The sequence below is a fragment of the Pinus tabuliformis genome, chromosome 7 (assembly GCF_031772625.1).
Source record: "Pinus tabuliformis cultivar Carrire ecotype Pingquan chromosome 7, CPIR1, whole genome shotgun sequence".
Classification (NCBI taxonomy): domain Eukaryota; kingdom Viridiplantae; phylum Streptophyta; class Pinopsida; order Pinales; family Pinaceae; genus Pinus; species Pinus tabuliformis.
This window is the reverse complement of record NC_142293.1, coordinates 465887779-465900609: the sequence shown is the minus strand read 5'-3', so window position 1 is coordinate 465900609 and position 12831 is coordinate 465887779.

The window sequence follows — 12831 nt, the reverse complement described above, 5'->3', positions numbered from 1 at the left end:
AGGATAACACATGTTTGATCTGTAATTTCATCCTTCGGATGAATCCCTCTAGGTATATTTAATGAACCCTGAGAAGGAGTGGTTTGGCATTGTCATGCTCGACAAGTCCATCATTGTTTGATGTTTTAACGAGTCCAGCTAAGGGAGAACTCAACATCTTTTTCATGTTTACAGAGTTTGAAAAAGAGGCGAAAAAGAAAACTCCAAATGTCCATTTTCATAAGTAGTCCCTTAGGTCCGAAAAGGTAGAAAAAAGTACCCAAGAGAACCTCTTAGTCATGTTCGAATAAGGTATTCATTTTTCGTAGCTAGTCTATCTCAATCCGGAAAAGGGTTAAACTTATACTGAGTAGACGTCTTTTCATTTACTTTTATGAGTTCGAAAAGACAAGTGCTCGACAATATTTTCATATTTTGGGAGTCTGAAAAGAGCTAAAAGAGGACTCCTCCTGGAGGAACGAGTGGTATAAAAGGTAGCAACTAGTTTCGATCATGATGGAACTGCTCAAAACACACAAAGGTCAAGATGTTGGCTAATAAGACCACTCATCGCAGCGGTTCCTCGAGAAAGGGTAAATTAACCAAGTGAAAGTGTATGATCAACCAAGTAGATGGTGACGATGGAATGAAAAAACTAAGGCTCATCTTAAAAAAACAAGTTGATAAAAATGGCAATCACGAGGGATAAAATGGGAATGGTTTCATTTTTACAGAAGCTTGAAACATGGGAAACCACGCTTGAAATTGGTTTCATTTTTACACAAGCTTGAAATAAAGAAAAACTATGCTTGAAATAAGTTTGCATGCCCCCATCATAATGACTCAATTCGAGGTACATGCCCCCCAAACTTCATTTCTTTCACCTAAGCAGACTACCAGTTATTAACAGGTGGATAGAATGAAGGTTCATTTACAAGATCAAGTGATTTGAAATTGGATTAGGTGATTTCTTCCTCTTTTCCAAATTCAAATAAAACAAAAACTTAGGACCATGTCAACGCTTTGCAAGCATAAAAATGGGTCTTGAAACAAGAGGTTTTACAATGACTCTTCAAATCATGAATCAATATTCATATGTAACTTAACATAATGAACATAACACACATAATCCATGAAGGCATAAAGAAGAGCAAGCCAAAGGTTTGTTGACAGAGTTCACCCCTAATTGGCTACATCTTCGGGCTTGTCAACATGACTAGACCACCCATATATTTAGTATCAAAATGAAGTACATAAACATTTGCCGCAAGTAAATAAGTGGTTATTACCCCTACAAGGTAATGTTATCCTATAAAGAACTCTCACAATAGCAACAACTCAAAACATCTCCTATAGATGACATATTTCAACTGAAATGAGCTAAAAACATCATGTGCATCCTTCAATTACACATTGAAGCACATAATCAAAACTTCATGTTAAGATAAGTTAAACCTAAGTTGAACCCCGTTGGTTATAGTTGTTGCAGTAGCCTTCTGGAAGTGAGAATACTCCTATAAATTCTTCTCCATGCCCAAATACCTCCCGGAACTACTTCCAAACCCTGATTGATCCATACACCTTTAGTCTCAAAACTACAAAAGGACTCTGAAGATATGTTCAAATCATAAATTAGAGGTTATCAATGGATTCAGAACATCCAAAAACGCCTAAGCAACCTCTGTTTGAACTCCATTTGGATAAAAACTCCAAAAGTTATGAACTCTAAGCTCTCCCCTCAACTTGATTGTTAACCATCCTACAAATTTGACCTTTTGGCTAATTGTCATACAAATCCACCCCGAAAATCACTAACAAAGTGACAATTTAGCTCTTCGCAAATGCATTTTGTTGAATCATTAATTTAGACTCTAACACCTTGAGGCCAAAAATCGTGGTCTTATAGCCAAATATGGTCGCAAGTTGGGCCTTAATGCCCGCCCCCACTGGCCTAGCCCTCAAACTTCGGGTGAACAGTTACATGGGGTCACAGGTCCATGGGTTGGGCCTTAACACCTGCCCTACCCGCCGAAACTCTCAACCTGTTGCGTGCACGATCTCGTTGGTCGTCATACGACCATGGGGCTAACCCCCTTCCTTGACGCCTCCCGTAAGCGCCCCAAGATTTGTGTTGTGATCACATTACATGTTCCACGACCAAGGGTTGGCCCCTTTGCGCTAACACCTATGACCTCTACCTTTGGTTATATGCGGTACTTGAGACCTGGGGCTATGACTCGTTTCTCCACCCTTCTCCTTAGCACTTTTATGGTTATGTCTGCGGACCTATGGTGTATTGCCATGGGCGTCAAGGCCTTGGGTCAGGTCTAAGCCCTAACCCTTGGTGCCCCTTGCCTGTGGTCCCGTGAGAGTGGGGTGGTCAGGGGCTAGGGCTTAGCCCTAGCCCCTTCCCCCAATTACAATGCGCAAAAAACTTTATATAGTGCATTAGCATTATGGCTAATAAGGAACATGGTGTGACCTAGTGGTAAGGCTCTTGATTGTTGAGTGGGAGGTCTCATGCTCAATTCCTATGGTGCCCATCCGACCCTTGACAATAATTTTGTTATACCCTTGGGAGACCACGTGGCAACCATCCATTGGCCCACGTGGCTCCCAGTTATTAGGCTATAAATACACCAATCAAAACACAGGAAAATTCAACCAAAGGAGAGAGGCCAAGTGGTAGCTTGCCACTGGCCCATAAAAACCCAAAAACACCGTCAAACTGCCCAATTGCCTTTTTTTTGCATGTTTGAGAAAACGATCAACGGACGATAACTTGAGCATCCGGTGTCAGATTGAGGGGAAACAAATGTCATTGGATTCATAACAACGAGAAATTCGATTTGGTGTCAGTTTCAAGAAGTTATGGGCACTTTCATTTTTTAGTATAAATTGATCACCTAATCATCCAGTGAAAGACTCGATTGGGAATTTACGAGATCTAATCAAAGACTCTAATTGAAAGGGGATTTGTTTCATTTTTTAACGAGATTGACACAGGAAAAAAACTATGCTCATAGGAGCCTATTTCATTTTTTAACAAGATTGACATAGTAAAAGAACTATCCTCATAAGAGCTTGTTTCATTTTTTAACAAGCTTGACAAAAGAAAAGGAACTCTGCTCCGGGAACCTTGTTTCATTTTTTAAGGAGCTTGACATAAGAAAATGAACTCTGCTCCAAGGACCTTATTTCATTTTTTAACGAGCTTGACACAAGATAAGGAACTCTACTCCAGCTCTTTGTTTCATTTTTTTAGGAGCTTGACACAAGAAAATGAACTCTGCTCCGAGGACCTTGTTTCATTTTTTAACGAGCTTGACACAAGAAAAATAACTCTGCTCCAAAATTAGATTATGACCTCCAAGAGACCATCGCTTCCAAGTGGTTCTCATTAGATGGGAGAACAATGCTCTGGAAGGGATACATATCAAAAGATCCGATGGAGATATTAGGCTTCAATGCCCCTAGTAAATGATTCACCATATCACCTACTGGATCTAGGTCATCAGTAGACGTGGGCATGGAACAAGTTGCCACATAATTAACTTGTGGCAGGGGAGATACCACTTGCATATAAGGAATATTTAGGGAAGATGGTTGATTGGGAGTCAAATTAGGACCAATGAACTAAAGTTGGTCAATAGTCACTATGCTTCCTTCATGCGGGAAACACATCACACGAAAGAGTGAAGAGACAAGAGCTACCATGACATAAACATAGTCACGTCCAAGGAGTAAATTGAAATCCAAAGGGCCTTGGACTACCATCACATTGATATAGACAGTCTTTCCTCCCAAAGTAATAGGTAAATTAGGAAGGATCCCTAACGGTTGACTGGTTCCTTTATTAAAAGCCAATAGATTTTGGGTAATGGGCACAAGCTGCAGAGAACCTAAAGTTTGCCAAGCAGATGATGAGAGAATATTAACAGATGCGCCTTCATCTATTATTGTGTTAGGTATGACCACATTATAAGCATGTACTATGATTTGGAATGGCACGTCAGGAGGAAGACGATATACTGTTAGTCAACTCCAATCAAAGGAAGTGACCATACTACTTGGAGAGAGTGTCATGGGAATGGGAGAACTACCCCCTTGTGCTGTGGGAATGGGAAGATTTCCTCCATGTGCCATTGGAACAGGAGCATTGCCCCCAGTTCATTGGAATCTTAAAAAACAAGAAGAACTTGAGCAATATGAAGTTCACTCTCTACAAGAAAGGTACGATCAATTGAAGGTGGAACCATTTTCTTAACCAATGGTTGGTCGAGAACAGACTCATGGGATTCATGTTCAGAGTGTACATTTTTTTGTAAATTCGACAACTTATGTGATTTGCTAAAAAACTATAAAATAATCTACTCTACTCTTCTTAGCGGAAACCAAAAATGATTGATGAAAACAATAAGCAGAAAGAGGAAGAATATCAATCGCACATAACACAATATTTATTTGGGGAAAGAAACTACTAAAAACCCTGACTATCTATATTGCATTAACCAAAAGATCTGAGAAGAAAATACAATGCTTGTTCGTCCTAAACAATTCTTGCACAAGTACAATCTAACTCTCTGCCTCACAAGCCAACTCAAGCCAACACTTAGCCAATTATGCTGCCTTCCAAGCCCCTACTTCCTTGCACAATTCCTAGAGGAATTAACCCATATTTAATGGGAAATCCACTCTCCATAACTATGCAATCCAAACATAGGTCCTCAATTGATTGCATGCACCATCTGTACAACTCGGAAAATTATACAATTGATAATACATTGTCCCTGAACTCTAATCTCAACTGGGTCTTCATCTCAATTGACATGCATGAATTATTTGTGAGTGAATCTTTAGTTAACTTGTGTGGTATTGGCGATGCGCTCGTGCACTACTCCACTACTAGACCTCTACTAGTTCCTCCAAGAGTTAGAACTAGTTTAACTGACTATAACTCAGTTAGACTGAGTTATCTAATTATAACTCCAAAGAACTCAACCTGGTCCCCTTAAATTTAGGGATCACTCTACATGACTCTAGATAAACTTCCAACTCGAATTTCCTAAGTCAAATTAACCTAATTAACTATTACAAGTTGTTATGAGAATAGAATTGCAATTTAATTCAAGGACAACTAAATTGGAATTTCTTCTTGCTATTTTTAACCCTCCCTCTCAACAAGAAAGGGATTATCAGCTACCTCGATCCTGTCTCTGTGAAACTCAAATTTGCATCTTGACAATGCCTTTGTCAAAACATCTGCATCATGCACCTCTGTGGGAATGTAATCCAACAACATAATTTTCCCATGCACACAATCTCGAAGATGATGATACTAGTTATTAATATGCTTGGAACGATCATGAAAAACTGGATTTTCAGAGAGTTTGATACAACTCTGGTTGTCACAGTAAATCACAGTTGGATCCATATGCTGACCAAACAAACCAACCATAATCTTCCTCATCCAGATAGCCTCACAAGCTACCTGACTAGCAGCTATGTACTTTGCCTCTACTAAACTGAGTGTAATTGATATTCGTTTCCTGTTGTACCAAGAAACAACTGCTGACCCAATACTAAAGATCCCTCCTGATGTGTTCTTCCTGTCGTATGGACTCCCTGCCCAATCTGCATCGGTGAAGCCTTGAAGCTTTACTCCCTCTGTCTGTCTGTACCATAAACCATACTGAGTAATGCCTCTCAGGTATTTCAACACATGCTTGGCTGCCTTCCAATACAACTTGGTTGGATTAACCATCGCTTGACTAAGTTGGTTAACTGCATAGCACATGTCTGGTCATTTGTTCACTAAATACATGAGTGAACCCCCAAGTTGTCTATAAATAGTAGCTTCCACTACTTCACTTGAAGTAGCATCCTCCCTCCTCCAGTTACTTGCTAGAGGAGTCTCCATGGGTTTACTGCCATGTGAAACCTTTTCAATATCTCATTGGCATACTTGCCCTGAGAGACAAAAAGTTCCTCATCACCTTGCCATACTTCCATGCCCAGAAAGTAGTGCATGAGCCCCAAGTCCTTCATTTCGAACTCTCTTGCAAGGTCCTCTTTGCAAAACTTGATCAACTTATCATCACCTGTCAGAATCAAATCATTGACAAATAAAACAATAATCAACAATTTACCTTCAACCACAATATGGTAAAGGTTCGCATATGCTTCACTTTTGGTGAAGCCAAACTCGGTGAAGTAGTTATCGATCTGTTGTACTACGAAACAACCCCCCCCATTTATAAAGAACAATAGCTAAGGTTAGAGTTATAAATGGGGACCCTTTTAAATTTTTAGGCTTAGGATAATAATACCTAACTCTAAGAAAATACCTAGCAAAACCTTGCAAAACGAACGAAGGATGAAATCTGCATCACAAATCACGAATCGCACTTTTCCACGTGACTATCTTAAAACATCTTCAAAAAATTGCGATCTACGATTAAATCTCCTGCTGCGATAACTCAATAGATAGCACCTTGTCATTTCGCAATCGCATTTTGCACTTCACAAATTTCGTAAGAAATTTAGCTATGCCATTAGAATGTCCATTAGCGATATTGCAATATTCGCACTCGCATTTCGCTTTATGCATCTAGTAGCGCTATTCTGTATCCATTTAAAGATTGCAATGTGCGATTAAGAGCAGTAAAATGTGTGAAATAATTACGTTTTAAATATCAAAACAAACAAATTGATAGGTTAATAAATATTTAGCGGCCCGAGGAAGGATAATCATTTTCCAAGTTATGAGTAGTTAACATTGAGTATCTCATTAAACCTTTCTCATGATCCAAAGTCATTTCGAAGAAGCTTTCAGTCTTAATTACCATATACTGTCTATGCTGATATATCTTGTCTATTTCAGGCAAGCTACAAAAGACATGTCACTAAGGAAGGTGATGCAGAAATAGAGCAAGCAAACCATTGTTGAATCCGAATTTACAGAGATGGCTCCTATTTTCGCTGATACAATTTGCGACACTTCCGGAGGCGCAACAACTTGGGAGGTCATACACAATAGGCTTGAGGATAAATGCCCTAAAATCACAGTCACGAGAGAAAAAACTGACTCAACAAGGCCTTCAGGACTTCAATACAGAGATGCTCCCTGTTCTTTCCTTCATAGGATAGGAGCAAGAGCTAAAATCCTCCCATACACGGATATAATCAGGTGGGTGATTGAAAACTTCATCATTAGAGATATGCAATTCAAGAATTCGAGAATGGAGCTCATAGGGTCGTTCAGTGCAGAGGACTTGAAGAAAATGTACCACATACCTGACCCTCAAGATATCTGCGACAACACATTTGTGGCTAACTTCGCAAAGAAGAACCCAAACCCCTTCAAGCTGATTCAGGGTTGGAGAGTGTTGGACAACAAATTCAAATATGAAAAATCGGGTATGTCTGCTATAGCCTCTTTGGCAAACCCCTACAACTATGCAACAGCTATGTTATGTAGATTATATGGGCTACCAAATAATACTAAGTTTTCCATAGAATGGATTCCTCTAATTGATGCCTATGCTAATTCCCACATCATGAATTAGCCCTCCATCCTATCTGATAACCTAGCCACCACCATTACAGAATATGGACAGAAGAGAACCTCCAGTCCAAATAACCTCCGTCCGTTCTATTTTAGTGCCTACATTATGAATGCCATCTGTTTTTGCACGACATTTCCAACCATGAGTTGGAAATGGACTTTACAGGACCCCTACCCATTCCATCTCATTCATAAACAAATATGGGAATCACATTATATTCCTCACTTCTATAAGATATTTCATGATGTTGTGTTGCCCCTACATCAAATAATTTTCAATAAGAAAGCCCCCAAGTTTTCCCAAGAAGCTGCAACAGACTTGTTTACTATCGGCAAATATTTCATTAAAGAATGGTTCACCTACATTAGGGTTTTTGGTAGCACAGCCGATCCGCATGTCCTTCCTTTATATGTTTCTGATAAATTATTAGCAAGAGAGATTGCCTACCAGACACTGGGAAAAGGCTTGACTAAAGTTCTCAAAGAGAGCAATAAGTCATTATGGCCCTCTTTCCCTGTCAAGTGTGGTTCTTTTTCTTTAGCAAATTTTGTTCATGCTACTAAAGAGTCAACACAGATGGAAGCCCTCGGGCTTCATACATTGCCTAAGAGGCAAGTTGATCCAAACAAAGTGGCATATAATGTCACCACTGGAGTAAAGCTCAAGCCATAAAACCATGAAGATAGCTATTTTGAAGACTTGTTATAGTCGACCGAATCCTTCGAACAAGCGTTCGAATGGGAAAAGGAAAATTTGAAACCTAAATATTTTCAAAGCTTTCAGGAATTCAGAAATGAAAGGCTCGAAGTGATCCTAGTGCATTTGTTAAAGCCTGAGGATAAGCCTACACCAAGTGTCACTGTTGATAGTAAAGGTCCTAGTTCTCGAATAGATTCTCAGGTAAATACTGAGAAGACACCAGACACAGGGAAACCCCAAGACGCAAATAACATAGTTGAGTCCAACAGGAAGTCAGCTGAGAAACAAGTGATGAGCACCCTGACTACAAAGATTAGTTCAGAGGTCAAAGGCAGTAGTTTGGATCAAGAGTGGGATCAGTTTAATCCAAAATTGCAAGGCACTCCCAAAGCGACAAATACCCAAGAAATAGTGGAATATAAAACTCCTCTACATGTTCATAAGGATACAGAGCCCAAGTCTATCGGTGATCAATCCAAGCCTATGAAGGAACAAGCGACAACGTCCCAACATACTGAAATTATCCCTGCTCTGCCCACATCCAAAATTGTTTTCAAAGTAACTGAAATACCTCCACTTGATGTGTTTTATAGCCCTCTCCACAAGGGTGTAGTAAGAAGGCAGAGAAAAAGGAAAAGGGTAGACACACTCGAATTCCCACCTGGAAATGAGCCTATGGACGTTGTTTGGAAGGACATTCCTTTCAATCCGACCGAGAACTTGACTAGACTATCACAGTTCACATGAGCATATGCATCGACCACTGTGGACAAGGCTACTGAAGTCTCTACTTTGTTAAGAAAAGGAGGAGAGGATTGCACAGCTCGAGCAGTAGCTCGAAGCAGATAAAGCAAGCGTAAACAGGCAAGCGGCTGAGCAGTTCACACAATTACAACAAGACATGGAAGTCCTGAAAATAAGCCATGAAGCTGATATATTAGCAAAAAACATGCAACTCCAAGAAATGCAGCAAATCATGGAAAGATACAAGGATGTTCCCACTACTGAGGAGTTTATTAAAGAGGCACTGGAATTAAATTCCCTTCTGGTGAAACAACAAGAATATTTCTGCCAAAGGATGTCACACATTACTCCCTATCTGACTACTAGCGACCAGCTAACAGATAAGGCAATCAACCAAAGAACCGAGTTTAACGATTTAAACCACCAAAATCTCTGAGTTCATCGAATGGCAGGAAATGGAAGATGGAAGGAAATCCAATCTACCCGAGATCGAGGAAACTCATAAAGACATCCTCTTCACAGATTGGGATGTGAGAATCAAATAGGTCGAGTTAGCAGTTGTAAGGGCAGCTGGGGTATCAAAGAATATCATTAAGGCCGTGAATCACACCCTGTTTTCCACCAACCTGATTAAAGAAGGCAATCTGAAAGAAATGCCCGGTTTAAATGCTTTGTATAAAAGTTGGCAAGAAAACGCAGAGACTCAAAGGGAGGCTATTACAAAATTGACCAGGACCGACTGGGAGTCGTATTGGCAGTATCTTGTTAAGCCATACAACTAGATTATGACTCTCAACTGTTCCCTTCATACGACTCAGCGGATGCTGCCACCTCTCACCAATGCGATTTTCACAAGATAGCTCAAGACACATTTTGGGGCACCTCAAATTCAACCAGTGACCAATATATGTGATTTAAAGGACATGCTGGCAGACAACAAGTCATCCTCTTAGTTCTGTTCATTTAGCCTCTGTTTATTTTTGGAGTTAGTTATCTAGTTAGGAGGAAGGTTGTTTGAAACCTCCTCAAATTTTGTATAATCTATTTTTTCACATTAGTTAGAATAGTATTTATACCCTTCTCATGCATTTAGAGAAGGGTCCAGAATTTTATCAAAAACATTTGCAAAGAATGCACTATTGTAATTTTGTGAATGCTTTGGTGAAATTATGGAACATGATCGTTTCTTTTAGATATCAGACTACTTTCCTTTGTTGATGCACTATTGTATTATTGGGAGATAATTTGATTTGAAGAAAGAAGTTGGTCTATGTCATTTGTCACATGAGCAGTACTTCGCACATATGGTACTATTATCTTGTATGATTGATTCCGTTTACATTTAATTAGTGGCAAAACTTCACTTTCATGAATTGTATGTGATATTTATTGTTTTTGTTAAGCGTTAATTGCACTTTTGTATGATGCCTAGCTGAAATTGTGATTTTCATATATAACTCATCATATATGTGATATATTTTATAAATTTCTTTGACTAACTATTTAGTCAAAGAAATTATCTTTATATGTTATCATCTCTGTTTAATTGTGATCAATCTTTATTATCACACGTTAAGCAGATATCTTTGTAGATCGCATACCACACAGGAATACCCAGGTTTATATTAGAATAAGTTAGTTAGAGAATTGCATCATAGAATAAGTCATTTAGATTATCATTATTCTATTGCAAACACTCATGAACCACCCACTCTCATCTTAAAACCCACACTGGGAAACTGGTCCCATTATCCCCAGTCGGAGCCACCACTTTAAACGGAAAAGGAGTTGTCTTAAGGTTCGGACCGGGTGGTTATCCCCCATGTTTCGGTAGCAGAATTCTGAGGCCGCAACATTTTGGCGCTAGAAGGAGGGCATTCAACTGTGAATGGCATATAAACCTAAAGATCATTCGAAAAGCATTCATAAGAGTCAAAACCCCTCCACAATTTCTACACCTTCTAGATCTCGTTCAGAATCTCCTGATCAGAAGTATGAAATTGTAGAAACATCTCCCTCGTCTCTTGAAGTAGTAAGGCAACCACCCTCTCCAGATTACATCCCCGAGTTTCCCGAAGTTCATTCTTTGATACAGAAATTGGAACAGATATCCATTTCTGCCGAGAAACCAGAGAGACCTGAAGTTTCTGAAGAAAGTGTTACCTCCTTATTACAACAAACTAGTGTATTGACTAAACTACAAAGTGAAAGGCTTGGGGTCACCCCTTTCGAGTTCCCCATCCCTCCACGACATAGGAAAGTTACTTCATCAAGATCTAAATCAAATACCAACGAGATCACATCACCTTTATATCCATCCACTTCTACTCAATCCACGACTTCTCAACTATCCACTTCTCCAATTAGTACTACCATTAGTAGTATTAACCCAGTAGTAAGTTATTTGCCATCTATACCTACTTCTGGACTGACCTTCCCATCTTCTTAGTCTCCAACTCAAGTTATGGCCAATCAACCTTGGACAAGCCCTGGTGCTATCCTAGTTGCAAATCCAAATGCACTCCTAGCAAACCCCGAAAAATGGCTGCCTAAGTACAATCCTGACGATGCTCTCCCGACCGAAGAACATCAAAATAATTTTATGTTAGCCATGAATCTTAATGGGGTCACACATGAAGATGTTGTAATCAGACTGTTTCCTTATACTTTCCAAGGATCTGCTGGGTCTTGGTATTTTTCCCTTCCAGTGGGTTCAATTAGAGATTGAGATACTTTTTAAGAAGTATTTCTTGCAAAAGTTGGTGATGATAGGACCATAACATCCTTGATCAATGATCTTTCTAATTTGAAAGCTAATCCAGATGAAAAGATCAAAGATTTCAACTCCAAATTTAACAAATTGCTAAATAAAATCCCAGCTGCCTCTAAACTTGTTGTAGATGTACAAATAAAATGGTATATATCACCCCTTCCTTCTAATATTGCAATTTTTGTAGATAAAGCCAATAAGGCTGCCCTTGTAGAAAACATGAAAGAAGCCCTGTCTGTAGAAAGAAAAATTATTGCCTTGGATAAGAGATCACAATAGACGAAAAGAAGTCATAGAAAGTAACATTTAAGGATGACTCTATGAAGAAATCTTCAAAGGACCCTTTCGATCTTGAAGGCATTCAGAAAGTGTTAAAAACAATTTCTAATGAAATGGTCGAAATAAAAAAACAGGTCGCAGAATCCTCTACTCCCAAGAAACCTTTTCACTCATTCAAAAGGAACTCTTCTTTTGCATCGCAACCCCCAAACACCATTTCAAATGCCGAGTCTGATCATGAAGCAGAAGAAGATTCACCAGACGAAGAGGAAGCTGAAACAGAAGAAGAAATTGAATTAAATGGAATGTGGGATTTCATCCTCCCAATTGATGAAGAGGCACAAGCAATGCTAGTGACTACAAGAAGTAAAAACTCTCATAACATGTCTATCACAAATCAGAAACAAAAAACTGATGCTCCTGCAAAGGAGAAGTCTAAGACTAGCCAAACCGATCCTATTCCTCTACATTCCCCAAATGCCTCAAAAACATTGGTAATCTCAGATACAGTGGAATACAATATAGTTGAAGACATGAAAAAGACTAGGGAAAACATCTCATTGCATGAGCTCACTAAACTCAAGCAACAACAGAAAATTCTAGTAAAAGAGTTGAAAGTAGTTCCTGTATCTCCTCTGCCATCTGTTGTAGTTACTCAAGCTGCCTATGATATGGGAAAACCTCCCTCATCCTCAAACAAAGTAGATCCTTCAGGTCTAGTTCTAATTGGTGATAGGTCTATTTCTCATATTCCTCCATTTCTGCTCACTTATGAATTTTTCAACAGAAATG